Source organism: Nuphar pumila, chromosome 15 (assembly GCF_984573655.1).
Source record: "Nuphar pumila chromosome 15, dmNupPumi1.hap1.1, whole genome shotgun sequence".
Lineage (NCBI taxonomy): Eukaryota > Viridiplantae > Streptophyta > Magnoliopsida > Nymphaeales > Nymphaeaceae > Nuphar > Nuphar pumila.
This window is the reverse complement of record NC_143263.1, coordinates 31,487,827-31,503,646: the sequence shown is the minus strand read 5'-3', so window position 1 is coordinate 31,503,646 and position 15,820 is coordinate 31,487,827.

Sequence of the window (15,820 nt, the reverse complement as noted above, 5' to 3'; positions counted from 1 at the left end):
GTGGTACTAAAGGGTGTAGCAGATCCATTGATAATTTTTAAAATTTTTAGATCTAAATTTGAATTTAATTTTGAAAGAGATTCACTCAACAAGTGTATGTGATTGGCTTTTGAGGAAGGTAGGGAATTAAGCGACCAACCATACTTTCTCTCAACCATCTTTGGTTTAGAATGAAAGTGTCATCCAAGGCTATCAGTCCATTCTCTCTTGGTGGCTTTTTATTGGCCAGCCAAGAAGAGGGGAGGACAATACAAACAATTTGAATAAAGGCTTTTCATTGGCTTTCAAGAGCCCTTATGCCCAATAAAAGGTCATGCTATTGCTCATTCGTATAAAAATCAAATTATAAGACATTGAAAGAGATTTTTGCCTAAACTTGAAAATTTTCTGAAAAAAAAAATGAAAAGAAAGGAAAAAAGATGGGAAAAACGTGAGCTTTGGCGGGTTTGATTTGTGAAGAACTTTGTGGGTGGTACGAACCGAGATTTTCATATGTTTTATATAAAATCTAACCACATAGATGCATTCAGCGTAGTCCATTTGCTTGGAATTGAATATTGGATCATTATAATCGGATAAAGAAATATTGGATCATTGTAATCTGATCAAGAAATATGAACTTTTATAGTTGTATATTTACAAAAATTTTGAGTTGTTGATTTTCAAGTAAAACAAAGCATCTTGCATTGTACGGTAAAATTTTAGAATATATATATATATACTAGTTTACTATTTATATTTGAGATATCCTATATATATATATATAAAGATTTTATAATATATAAGGGTATATTAATATAATTTCATTAACAAGAATGGGGGACGGGGCGAGAGTAAGTCTATCCCCACTTTCATCCCCACAGAGGTATTGATTTTCACCTACATCTCCGGTTCATTTCTTGTTTTAGGTCCTTCATCCCCAGTTTAAATGGGACGGTTAGGATGGATCCTAGTTTTTTCTTCAGTCCACTTCATCCCTAATTCTACTCTTTTTTATTATCCCCTTTTCAATTAAGGGGTGGAGGACAAAGGCAATCAATGGTAATAAGTGTCAACAGGTCAAGTTTATCCAGACTGGACCGGGGTATGGTGATAAATAAGAGGACCCAATTAAGACCCAAGTTTGGACCCAAAGGTCCCACTAATACATGGATCCAGGTATAGTTTGTGAAATTTTATACCGGTCTGAGATTCGATTAAGACCCATAATTTTTTAATATAAAAATAATAAAAAATATTATTTTACCTGGTATAGTCAAGGTCTAGTTCATGTAGTTCTTATCAGGTTCGGGTATGGTTTCTCTTATATGAGACTCGATTAAACCAGGATCCAGACCCAATATCATACCCGAAAATTGGGTCCAAGTCTGGTTTCACCTGGGCCCTCAATAATAACACTTTAAGAAAAAAATGACTAAAAAGTGTATGACATGAGATTTAGAGGAGAGGACACGTACTTTTTCGGTTTGGTTGCACATCGGATTGTCCTTTGTGGAGTTCGCCTCCTCCTTCCTCTGGCAAAAGTGCCTTTTATCTTCTCGGTGACGAGGGACTTTTATGCAAATGGTGAGGGCAGTCTAAGGCCTTGGATCTCTCTGACGTAGAATCTGGACCGTTGGTTCTTATACACGAAAGTTTTGTCTGGATGCCAACATAATGTCGACATCATGGCAAAGTTGGGTTGGCGCGCACACGGTTCCACGTGGATGACTGGTTAAAATGTGGACAAAGAATGGGGTTGCCGGCCGGTCCTTTTTATCAATGGAAGGACCGGTTGGAGACCCACAAGATGCTGAGCTGGAGCGTGCTTGCCAAAGTTAGGAGCAGATTTGAAATATGGTGCGTGAATCATGAGGCAGCGTTTGTTTCACCGACAACACTGGACAAGGACACTGTGTTTTGTCTAATCTTGTATTGACCCTATTCAGGACAGTTGAATGGTGTCCCTGTGTAGGGTTTGCATCACCTACGTTAGAACACTATTGTCAATGTGTCTTACATTTAATTCATAATTGCAGAAAATTTAAACACAAATGTTTAAAATTGATGTATTTTGATAAAATAAAAGCAATTCATATTTTAAGCATTAAAAATTTTAAATTTAACACGTAGTCACAAAATAAATTTAAAAAATAAGATCAAAATACACTCAATAAATTACAAAAATAAGACTTAAAATGCAAAACACCTAAAAATATAAGCATACCCAAAAAAAAATTGAACTTGGCATACATTCATCAAATAAATTGCAAAAGTAGGGATTAAAATAAAAAATTCTTAAAATCTAAAGCGTACATGAAAAAATGGATTTGGCATAATTCAATTAATAAATTACAAAAATAAGGATTAAAATATAAAAATTTTAAAATCTAAAACATATCCAAAAAAATTTTAGCAATATTTTCTTAATAAATTAAAAAAATAAGGATTAAAATACAAAACTCTTAAAATCTAAAGCATATCTAAAAAAAATCTGATTTAGCATCATTCACTCAATAAATTGCAAAAACATGGATTAAAATAAATTTCTTAAAATTTAAAGTATACCTAAAAAACATTCAGAATTAGCACCATTCACTCAATAAATTACAAAAATATGGATTAAAATACAAAACCCTAAAATCTAAAGCATGTCACAAAAGATTATGAATTTAGCTTTATTTACTCAATAAATTATAAAAATAAGAATTAAAAATAAAATTTCCTAAAATCTTAAGCATACGCAAAAAAACATATTTAGCATCATTCATTCAATAAATTGCAAAAATATAAATTAAAATACACAATCCCTAAAATCTAAAGCATATCTAAAAAACTAGATTTAACATCATTCACTCAACAAGTTGCAAAAAATAAGGATCAAAGTACAAAACCCTTAAAATCTAAAGCATATCTATAAAAAAATGGATTTAGCATCATTCACTCATCAAGTTGCAAAAAGTAAGGATCAATATACAAAACCCCTAAAATCTAAAGCATATCTGAAAAAATAATGCCCCAAAAGAGTTTGGCGTAGTGGGATTGGACCTAGGCAGGTTGTCTAAGTTTAAATCCCATGGGTGTCACCCCTTGCGCAAGCCAAAGTGTGGTGACTCCCTGGGGGAAATGGATAAGCCCATGAAGTTTTACACTGTTAGGACAACAATCATAAATACGGCATGCAGAACCAACGCGACTAAGACTCTGATCTTGGGGGTTGGTTCTCTATGTAAATATTTAAAAAAAACTGAAAAAGGAATTGGATTTAACATCATTCACACACTAAATTAAAAAAATAAGGATCAAAATGCAAAACCTCTAAAATGTAAAGTGTATCAGAAAAGAAAATTTGGATTTAGCATTATTCACTCAATAAATTACAAAAAATATGGATTAAAATATAAAACCGTTAAAATTTCAAGCATATCAAAAAAAAAAATTGAATTTAGCAAACCCTAATTCTAAAATTGGATTAGGGTTCACTATAACTGATGAAACGCATTTGGGCAAGCTTGAGAATAATGCAATGAAGACATGTTCACACCTAGTGAAACCAAGCTTGGAGGCTAAAATGCCTATTTTTGGATAATTTTGAAATTTTTTGTCTTTTATTTTAGAGAAAACACATTAGTTTTACCCAAAAATCATTTTGTAGGCTTTAGGAATTATTTATGATTTTTGTAGCCCATTAGGATCTATTTGGGCTACTAGAGGGTGTATAGTGTTTTAGGGTAGATTTTTTTTCTTAATTGATTAGATTTGGTTGGTGTCCCAAATTCATCTATTGGGTCCAAAAGAACTTTCATTAGGCAACAACATATTGTTTGACCCAACCTAGCCCATTGGGTAGGGTTGGACGGCTATTCAAGGCCCAAAATATTGGGCGCTTCTTCCTCTTCTTTTGGTTCATTAAAAAGGAACCCTAAACGGATTAACGTTGGTCGAAAAAGACCTAGATCGATCATTATGAAATCTGATTGTGATAAGTTTTTGTTTTCTAGGAGTTTCGAGTGTGGGTTAGTTTTAGTTTTGAGCCCAAACAACTAGAGTTGAATCAGTTTAACATCGAAACCAATATATGTTTTGACTGAATATTGGCATGATTTTATGCACATCAATTTTGAATTAATTAGAAATTATATACATATTTGTTGTTGCATGATAGGGAACTTAGTTTACGGTATCTTCGCGTTGCGTTCGGACAGTTGCACATTGTTCGCACAATATTTTGGGGACGTTCACCAACTACTCGGTGAAACGTCCCAAAGAAGTAATTGACATGCATAACCTCATTCATCTATGGTACTTATAGGTTCTTATTCATTGTTCTCAATTATTGATTTCAATGCGAGAAAATGGTCTTTGGAGCCCTATTGTAATCCCTAAGCTGTATAAAGAGTGGTGTGTGAGGACCACTACTTGGCTGCACCTGAGACACCCTAATCGAGGTGGTAGGTATGCCAAAGTAAAATCAGCAATAGCATATTTTAATTTAAAATTTTAAAATTATTGTTACTTCGTAGAAAATTTTTATATATGATTGCCTTAAATAGAGATTGAATTCTTCTAAGAAATATCTCCATATTTCAATGTGTTTTGGTCAAGCACGTACATAGGCATGTTGCTAGGACATCTTCTATCATCCCCATCATATAAGCAACATCAGTTTGATATCAAAGCCTAGGGTTACTGAGTTTCTTAATTTTATATGGTCCCCTAGTTTTCATAATATCTCAAAAAAGATGAGGGTTAGGTACGGTTATAAAGTTTCCTAAAACTAATTAGAAAGTATGTCAACAATACTGCTTTAATCAACGTCAAATTAATGACTTTAATCAACGTCAAATTAATGACATGATGCAGAGAATAGATATACTGAAATCTCGAGTTTTGTGTAAGCAGAACCATGAGCTCCAACACTGGTTGGATACATTGGTGCAACAGTTAGCAGTTATGGAGGTCAAACAAGTGTGAAGGGATGACAAAGAGGAAGAACCCATACATGAATTTAAGGGCAAACTCATCTTTGATGATGATGGTGAGGAAAAGAGGTTGTTTGTACCTCTATGATTTTTTTCAGAAGAGTCTCGTGGTGAACCCCTTTGCGAGATCCATGATGAATCGATCTTTGATGAGTTCGAAGATGGTGAGGACAAAAGACAAAGCTCATACATCCCTCTTAGTGATATTGAACATTTCATGGGCGATGCAGCTCCTTTCTCACCTGAGTGTGGTTTGAGTATATTGAGTGAGGATAACTCTAAGGTGTTCATCTTCAATTCTTATAGGCATCATAGATTAAGATTAGATCAGGGGTTGAGTGGAAAACTGCATTCAAGACTAGGGATGGTTTGCATCAGATACACCTACTTTCATGTGAATCCTAAACCAGATTTTTAGGTCATATACAAAAAAATTTCTTGTAATTTATTTTAATGATATTTTAAGAAAGAATAAGCATGACCATCTATTTTAGTTGCAATCTAGATTTTCTATTCTTAGAAAATAAAGTTTTTATGTTACCCTTGATAAATGTTTGTTTTTAGTAGATGAAATCGAACTTTTAGGATATGTTGTTTCTATGAGTATATATGTTGATTCCATTAAAGTTTATTATAGTTTAGTTTCATTTTATCAAAGATTTATTTTTCATTTTAGTAGTATGGTTGCATATCTCACTGATTGCATAAAAAAAATCTTTTTAGTGGACATTAGAGACAAATAAATCATTTGAATTGTTGAACTTTAAATTGTGTGATACCTTTGTTTTAACACTTGTTAGTTCTAATTATGTGTTTGAATTATCATTTAATATTTTAATAAAATATTATTTTGTTCCTTTGTTATGTTGGTTGATAAACTTTTTTCATTATTTGTAGATGATCTAGATCTTTCTAATATTTTGTTAGCATTATTTCAATGACAAATTGTTAAATGCTCTTTTTTTATGAGATTTTGTGTAAAGAAAATCTTTAAGTAATCCAAATTGTCTTTTGTATGTTACTATTTTTGCAGAAGAAAACAGAGGTCATTGAAGACAGGACAAAATTCATTTTATCTATTTTTCACACTTTAAGAAAGTTCGCATGTATTTAAATAAAAATCAACAAAAGGTAATTTTTGAACCTCTTGGTTTGGATATTTTGATAAGAGAAAGAATGTCACTTTAAGTATGAAAATTTAGTAAGTCATTGTGTTGTTCGTCTTAAATTTACAAAAATAGTTTATATGTTCAAGGTTCCATCCAAAATATTTATTGTTGAATGTTTTTCAGGTATTATAGTAATCCAACTAACAAAGAGTAGGATATAAGAACGAAGCCTTTTGACCTCGAAGAAACTGATGCAACTCATCTGGGCGAACTTGAGGAGAATGTGGTGAAGACACATTCACACCTAGCTTAACCCAAGCCTATTAAAATGCTTATTTTTTATATTTTTGAGTAATTTTAAAAAATTTAGATTTTTATTTTAGAGAAAATATGCATTACTTTTATGTGAAAATCATTTTGTAAGATTTAGAAATTATTTATGATTTTTGAAAATTCTTCTCTTTTGAAACTAGTTTTTTTTTCATTTTTGATTAAATCATTGGATAAGATCTAGATCCAGCAACCTGTTAGGATCTATTCGGGCTATTGGAGGTTGTATAGGTTTTTCTGATAGATTTTATTTTATTTTGAATTGATCAGATCTGGTGGGTGACCCAAATTCATAATTTGAGTTAAAAAGAACTTTCATAGGAGTAATATAGTTGTTAGACCCAACCCATCCCATTGGGAAGGGTCGGGTGGATATTCATGGTCCAAAACATTGGTTTCTTCTTTCCCTCCTTTTGGTTTTATAAAAAAAACCCATAAAATGTGAGAACCTTCGTTATCTTTATTACTATAAAAAAACTTCTTTGTGACAGAGTTGTGCATGTGGAAGAGATGTGGTGGTCGCCGGTGGTGAGCATGCTACCCTAAACCTCGGCCGAACGTAGACCATTCCTGGTTTGCTTGAGTGCTTCAGAGTGTTGGATGAAGCCCCTTTCTGCTTGGCCAGCATTGTGATGTTGGAGCTAAGCCTTTCTTCATCTTTCTTCTCTATATATTATTTTATATATGTGTTTCTCGATTGATTGAACATGAAAAAGGCTTACAGGAAGCTTAAAGGGGGATGACTCCTATTTATACAAGCATTGGAGTCATGGGGGGGCTCCAATATATACGTTGGAGCCCCTCCAATGGTTATAAATCTAACCGTTGGAGGGGCTCCAATGTATATATTGTGGGGCCCCTCATGGCTAATTGAAATAATAAAAAACAAAAGAAGAAAAAAAACTGAAAAGTAAAAAGAAATAAATTACAAAACATATTCTCAAAAAAAGAATCTGTAAAAGATTGATATACCCCTATCAGGTGTATATATATAGTTAGTTAGTTAGTTAGTTAGTTAGTTAGCTAGTTAGTTAGATAAATACATATGCATATATATTAGATCTCTCTCTCTCTCTCTCTCTCTCTCTCTCTCTCTCTCTATATATATATATATATATATATATATATATATATATATATAAAGAAGTGGACAAATTCATATTACAATTTAACATTGTATGAGAGGTATTTTGACAAGAATAATTTCATACAATCAAGGAGATTTTCTTAAAGGAAAGGACATATGAGATGGTATCCTTCTGGCTTGTGTATTCAATCATGAAGATGAATGATTCTACTATATGTATTAAGTTAGATCTTTCTAAGGCGTACAATAGAGCAAGTTGAAATTTTCTAGAGAGTTTATTATTGAAGTTTGGCTTTCGTCCAACATGGGTCCATTGCATAATGCTCTGTGTGTCTACCCCATCTTTTCATATGGTGGAGAATGACATCCCTGGGAAGAAGTTTTACTCTGCTAGAAGCGTTAATCAGGGGGACCCGATTTCTCTGTACCTATTCTTGGTGATTATGAAATGCTTCTCTGTATAGTTATGGAAATTTTTAAAAGTCATCTTGAAGTCTCTTTCCTACACTTTCAACATAACATTTCACACTTATTTTTTGTTGATAATGTCATGTTATTTGCTAAGCCAGATTTACGATCTTTCTTATCTTAAGTTAATTCTTAAGGAGTTTGAGAATTCAGCAACGATGAAAAATATTGATAATAAGTTTGTTCCTTTTTATGTTGAGAAGAGTCATATAATATATGCAACATAATTCTCTTCCAATTAAGTATCTTGGCTTGCCTATGTTTGCTGGTAAATTGGAGTCAAATTTGTGTTTGCATGTGGTTGAATTTTTTTTTTTTAATGATTGATTCTTGGAATGTCAAGTTGTTTTCTTATTTAATAAGAATTTTTTTTATTCAGAATATATTGAGCATTATTCTAGTTTTTTGGCTTCTATCTTTTAAACTGCCCAAAAGGATTATTAGCATGTTGGAATCACTCTTCAGAAATTTTCTTTGGCAGGATGGAGTTGCTGGTAAAAGACCATGTGGAAAGTGTTATGTAAGCCCAAGATGGAGGGAGTATTGGCCTTCGTAGAGTTGAGAAAATTAATAAGGCTTGCCTTGCAAAGTTGGCTTTTGATGGGTATCATGAGCAGAGGTGTATTAGTTTGTCCAAAAGGTGTATTAGTTTGTCCAAAAGCTTGACTGTGGCAGAAAGAAGGTATGTTATATTTGGTACTTGTTATGATACTCCTTTCCCGTCTTTGCAGCCTATGTGGAGTCTAGTTTTATCTTTCTCTATTTCTATTGGCAATGGCCAGATATGATGGAAATGTAATTCTAATGTTGATTATATTTTTCATTTAGATATTTGGAACACTATAATGGCAGGGAGAATATCATCAATAGTTCAAAATTATATGGGTAATAGATGTTATTCCTGGGGCTTTTTGGACTATATATTTGGCATGTTTTCATAAGTTATTAACTCAAGAATGGATATACAAGTTTGGTATATCTTTGCCTAATTGGTGTTTTCTTTGTGATAAAACAGAGAAGATCTCATTGCCATTTAATATTTTACTTTCCATGTTGCTTAATATAAATATATATATATATATATATATATATATAGAGAGAGAGAGAGAGAGAGTAGTAATGTGTCCCTTAGGCCCCCTTTTTTAATAGGTCTCTTTAAGCCCATTCCAAAAACATAGTTTTAAGTATTTTTTCTCACCTCTAACACCATAGATGTGATCTATAGGTTTTGTTTAGTGGGAGCCGGCTTTTGGATTGATGGAATCTGACCTGTATACAGGTTTTTTTGTGATCCAAAATCAATGGCCATGAAGGTACCAGTTTTTCTCGTTTCATAAAAGCATGTTTTTTCTCGAAAAACATGATCCATGAGTCGATTCCCACTAAATAGAGCATGCTTAACACATCTAACGGTTCAGATCTATCATAAAATTCTTAAAACCTATGGAGCAGAATGAGAAATGGGGCCTAATATGTTCAGTTCTCTATATATATCTCTTATAAGCCACTAGTTTTTTTAGATTTCAATTCTAACTTTTTAGCTTCTATGTGTGCATTTTCTCATTTATCTTTTTTGAATCAGAAATAATTTTCCATGGTTGTTTTTTTTGTTATACCACGTTTCACTTGGAAAAATAAAACAAAATACGTTTGGCATCTTCTTTTTGTATATTATTAGCAAGCTGAGGTTAGGAGACCACTACTAGTTTCTTTTGGCATCTCATATTTAGTCACAAGAAAGGAATACATCACAAAATATAAGTCCACTAAATTCTAAATTACCATCATATTCACATACGACAAACATTATGTAATGTTTGTTTATTTCATTTTCATTCTCACCTTACATATCGAAATATGTGTTGGAAAAAGTTTCAAAATTTAACTCTTTTTCGCATGATGGAAAAATACAAATCACTTGCTCTTTTATAAAGTTTATGGTTTTCTTTCAAAATGCCTTTGAAATTGTTTAGTCCTATATCTAAGAGGGAGAAAAAAAATTGAGCTTAAATAGAGATTTTTTCTATGTTTTTCACAACGTGCTGGAACAAAAGTGTTGTCTACGACACGTGTTAGTGTGCATGTGCGTAAGGGCATTTAGGTGCTTGAAGCACCCTAGACCCGTTTTCTATGCGCATTCATTTGGCTCGTTTAAGAACTTTTAAATGATTTATTAGGTTTTGTGAGTGCTGGGTGGTTTTAGAGGTCATTGACCTTTGGTCAAAGGCATTAGACCGTTCAAGGTCGTGATGGCAGTGGGGAGGGGTGGGGGACAAGGTCTCCACCCCTGCCTTCATCCCCGGTTCAAACGGGGATGAGGCGGGGCGGGGAAAAGTGGTCGGGGAGGGGATCGTGGCGGGGACGGGAAAAGTGCACGTCCATCCCCCGCCTCCATAAGCGGGGCGGGGCCCCGCTTTCCCCCGGTCCACTGCCATCCCTAGTTCAAGGTTATTTTCATCCAACATTTAAAACGTTGGATTGATGACCATTAAAAGTCATTTACAACCCAAAAAGATTATTTTCATTCTTAAGCCTATAAAGAACTTTCATTTTGACCTTTCTATCACCAAAATTTTTTGTTCTTATGTTTTCTCTGTTATCCACTTTGCTCTTGTTTGGCTTGCAAGTTCTATGTGTAGGAAAGATGACCTGGGCTTGTTTCTAGGCTTGGAATATCAAAATTTTAAAATATTGTTTTTGGCCACCATGTTCTAACAATATGTATTCTTAAAAATATGTGCATGCCTTTGCTTAGTCAAAATTTAATTTGATATATAAGTTAATGTCTCATAAATATTTTGTGTACTTCATGTCTTATGGAAAATGAAGTGTTTCTTTTGTCTTGAAACTGTGTATCCAAACTATATAGTTGTAGCATGCAGGCTGAATATGTGAATTGGGTGAAGCTTTTTATTTGAAAATCAGTTAAAGCACCATAGAAAAAAGTTAGCTTAGAGACTTTCTTCTATTCAATGGATTTCAAATGGATATATATAATAACAGTAAACAAGTGAATAAGAAATAAAGTGAGGGTAGCAAGTGTTATACCTGCATTGTGCTAGGAATCAAGCCTGCAAACATGGATCCGAAGCCGTCCCTCTCAATCATTTTTGCCAAATGCAGCAATCAAGCCGAGCTTGGCAGCCCTGTGAAGTTGAAGCTGCCTGCGTTCTACTTCTAGAGGGTATGTAACAGTTTCTGCACAAGCGCCTGCAATAGCTCCTCCATAAATGACAGTCCTCACAACTCCCAACTCTACCCCCTCCTTTTTCCCTCTGACTGTGGTGAGGATTTGAGATAAGCTGTTTTCAGTGTGACTGCACTTGCCGGTCCCATGCTAAGTAGTGCTGGGGTCAGGCCCTTGTAGAGACAGAGAAACCCTTCATTTTAAATCATATGAATGACACATCCAACAACTCCTCTGAGGGCATCTCCTCCTGGTCCCAAAAGCCTAGTCCTAATCTGCATTATAGAAGCCATTGACAGGATAACAACAACAACTGCGCCTTCATCCCAAAACAATTGGGGTCGGCGATATGAACCAACAAAGAAAATCATTCTGGGTCTTCCACATGAATCCTTCTCCTCTAATCATTTTTATCCAATGTCATGTCCTCGGTGAGGTTCAAAGCATTCATATCTTTTCCTATCATATCCATTCAAGTCTTCCTAGGCCTACCCTGACATCTTTTAACTAATATATTTTCCCATTTCTCCATCCTTTTAACTGGAGCATCATTAAGCCTTCGCTGAATATGTCCAAACCACCGTAAACGATTCTCTCTTATCTTATTTTCAATAGGTGCAACGCCTACCTTCCTACGTATCTCCTCATTTCGAATCTTATCTTTTATTGTATTTTCACACATCCATCTAAGCATACGCATCTCAGCTACACTCATTTAAGCCATTGACAGGATATGCTTCTTTATTCTTTTTAGTTCAAAGAAGCCAATGACAGGATTCTTTCTTTATTCTTTTTACTTTTCTTTATGAAAGGACATGGCATCTTTAGCCCAAATGGGAGTTGGCTTAGTGGGGTGGACCTTAGCCGCTAGAGGGGGGAGTCAATGTTTGATTCTCCCCTCTGCATAAGCCAACGCCTAACATAGGCCCTAGAAGCGAGGATCCTAGTTTCAGAGTTTAGTCTGCTGACATCATGACCGTAGGGTATGGCAGGCTGAGCCGCTGAGCCAGCCAGAGCAGGCAGGTCTTCGTGCTGGGTGCAGTTTCTTTAATGGAGATTTTACAGATCTGTTAGTGCCATCAAATTTTAAGGGCTCATTTGTTTCATGTAGTTTTCACAGAGCTGGCATCTCTTTTCCTTTTTTTCGCAATGTGGACGAAACAAACATCCAAGCATCATGGTGGTGGGGAATGCTTGCACGTGTGCCCCAAATTGTCCCACCACCTTCGTCTTTTCATCTGTGAATATCTGCATGCCTTCCTTCATATGAAAGAATTGCCATGGGAAGGATGAGCAAACAAGAGCTTTTTACAAATCTGTGCCATCTCCTGTGGAAGACCCCTCTTTTCCATGGGAATGAAATAAACAAGCTCTAAGGCCACATTTATTTCACTCACAGTCATGCAAAAAAGATCGCACCCTCTACTCCACCACCCACATCCCCCAATTGGGAAAGAGTTTTCCCATGGGAAAGTTTCACACAAAAACCTTCCCCACGGGTGTAACAAACGTGCCCTAGGGGGTTGTTTTGAAGTAGCCACTTGTCTAGGAGAGCAGGAAGAGTTGGAAATTTGCACTGTACTCCACAATGCAATTTGCCAACTATTGCTTTTAAAGGTGAGAGGTTGCATCCAAACACCCCCCAACTTTTTAACTTTGAAATGGTTCAGAAGTTTATGCAGAAACTTGAACAAAAAAAGCTATTTCAAGTTGGAAGCTCTAGTGCAATGACCCAGAAACGCGATTTTGCTGTACGTAGCAGCACCTTCAAAACAGTGACCTCTTGACAAAAACTAGCAAATGTTTCAACTCACATGAGGACTAAGTGGATGTACCATTTGGCAACAACACTGTAATCTTAGCATGCTTTATAAGCCCCCATGGGGAGGTTTGGTTCTAGTCACCCCTACCGTCATACCCCTTGAGATCTCATTGATGCATGTTGTTTTAATCAAATCGGACTCCATTGATGTGATTTGCATTGTCCATTTATTGAAGATTGGAATTTGAATCACCAGAATCTCACTTGTTTGCAGGATTTTTTGGCAATTAAAAAATCAACTGTTGAAAAAACACTGTTGCCAACTTCATCCTTCCCCGTTACTTCTTCCTCTTTCTCTATGCTGCCTAATTTTTCTCGAGGTCAATGCTAAGATACCTCTAGCACTTGCGGATTGTGCAATGTTGGCAAAATTAAGATACTCCTGTGACTGAACCTGCACGCCATTGATGTTGAGGGCTAGTGCTTGAAACTTGGAGGCCAATTGAGATGCCAGGACGAAGAAACTTGCTGCGAATGCCTTGAGCTCCCCGGCATGGTCTGGCTGGTAAAGGGCTGTTGAAAAGGTTTAGATAGAGAGAGGAGAATGGAAAAAAGTGTAGCTTGTGTCAATGGAAATATGGCTGTATTTTGCTTGTTGGAGTTGTGGGAAATACTTGCGTAGGTTGTTACTGTGTGAAGAAAATAGGTTCATCCTATCTTTCTTCCTAGAGAGAGAAGGGAGGAAGAAGAAAATAGAAAAGTTAAATGTGATGGCCATAAGACACTGGATGATAGGGAGGGATCATTTTGTGGTGGAGAGAGAGAGAGAGAGACTCTGCTTCGTCTAAATGTATACGTCGTCTTGTTTTGCGAGGACTAGAAGAGTTGTGCTACCATGGAGGAGCCAGCACAACACCGTCTAGGTTTTTACCCATGTGGGGTCCTGTGTCAAGCTGAAGGCCCAGGATCAAATTCCGCTGATGCGTGCACGTAAGGCTGGGTGGTCGGGTCCTCAACCCAAAATTTTACAGAGCAGGGAGGCAGGCCGATTAAGTGACCCGGTTCTCGATGAGGGTTTTCCTCCATCATCAAAAAAATTAAGCACCGTCGTGGTTTTTCAGTAACTTGCCAGAACTTTCATCCCAGAGATGCAAGATGGTGGGGAGACATGCTTGACGCTACCGTGCATCAAATGTTTTACATGAAAGTCTAGGAAATCAAAATATGCAGAAGCATAGATAGTCCAATACATTGCAGTGCTGCTACTAGGAGCATTTAATTATCTGTAAGTAATACTATTACCAGCAGTATGCGCCCATCCACATGGCCCAGGCTCTAGTAAAAGAGTTATCAAAATTTTACTAAAATTTGAAGAAGAAAAAACTAAAGTTTCAAATATATTTATACATCAAAAATTTTTTTTTTGTTTGATAAAATTAAGCCCATGCCAATGTACAAACAAAATTGCTACAGAAAATGGTAAAATTAACCAAAGGATCTTCACGTACTATTTTTATTCAATCCCTGGAGAGAGAGAGAGAGAGAGAGAGAGAGTTGGCAAGTTTTTTTTATATATATTTACATGGAGAAACCATCCCCAAGATCAGAGACCTAATAGCGATGGCTCTGCCAGACATACATACTATTACTGTCCTAGCAGCATAAAACTCTGTGGACTTACCTCTTGCCTCAAAGGAGTTTGGCGCAGTGGGATGGGCCTATGCTTCTAGACAGGCGGTCGAGGTTCAAATGTCATGGACATCATCTCTTGTGCAAGCCCAAGCGTGAAACGAAATTTTGATGTTTGGGAAAGGACCGAACAACTTTCAGTTAAAAAAACAAAAAAGAGGAAATGGTTTTTGATATATGAGAGAATCTAGAACGCAGACGTGGGAACCATTTAGGTAGGGAGGACGAACAACATTGCTTTTACAGCAATGGTAAAGGCAAAATAAATTTAAATTTCTTGAAATGTCTTTTGAGATATTGAAAAAGAGTAACATTTCTTATGCAGCTTGCTTCTGCTTTTGTATATGGTATGAAAGGACTTTTATGTCCTTTAAACAGGTCCAAGTATGCCCACTCTTGGTAGATCTAAATTAGATTTCATTTAATTGTAACTAGATACACTATAACCGCATCAATCCAATACATACTTTAACGGAACTACAAGTAAAACATCCCCTACTTTGAACTCATAAAGAGAGGTTTTGACCAAATCTGACCCTATGGATGAGTTCAGCATGATAGGGATAGTAAAAACTGACCCTTGGATAGCATTTTTTTGACATAAAATGCAACTTTTTAAGGATTGAAAATTCAGTATATGTAAGGCGTTGATTCTTTACTCTCCAGAAAATCTGATATATATCGGGAAAACATCATCCAAGAGCCAGTTTTTACTAAACCAAACATGTAAATCACAAAACAAAAGGGTTAGATGTGCTATAAATAAAGGGTTAAGATTTCCAAAAGTTTGTATATGAAAACGGCCTAGCAAATGGGACAGAAACCCCTTGTTTGTTTGTTTTTTTACATCTAACACCATAGATGTGATCTACAGGTTTTGTTTAGTGGGAACTTGGCCGGAATCTGACTTGTATACAGGTTTTTCCAGCAATCCAAAAAACAGTGGCTATGAAAGCAGCATTTTTTTCAACTTATAAAAACATGTTTTTTATCAAAAAACATGATCCAAGAGTCGATTCCTGCTAAATCGAGCATGCTGAACACATCTATTAGGTTAGACTATGTCAAAACAACTCGCACTGTGACATTGTGAGGTTCAAACTAGATTGTAGGTACAATCAATTGTACCAACTATAAACCGATAAATAAATCACAATTTTCTACTAGGGGTTCCTTACCCAAAGGGTAGCAAACTTACCCTTTTTCCTTTTTGCTCTTCCAATCTAT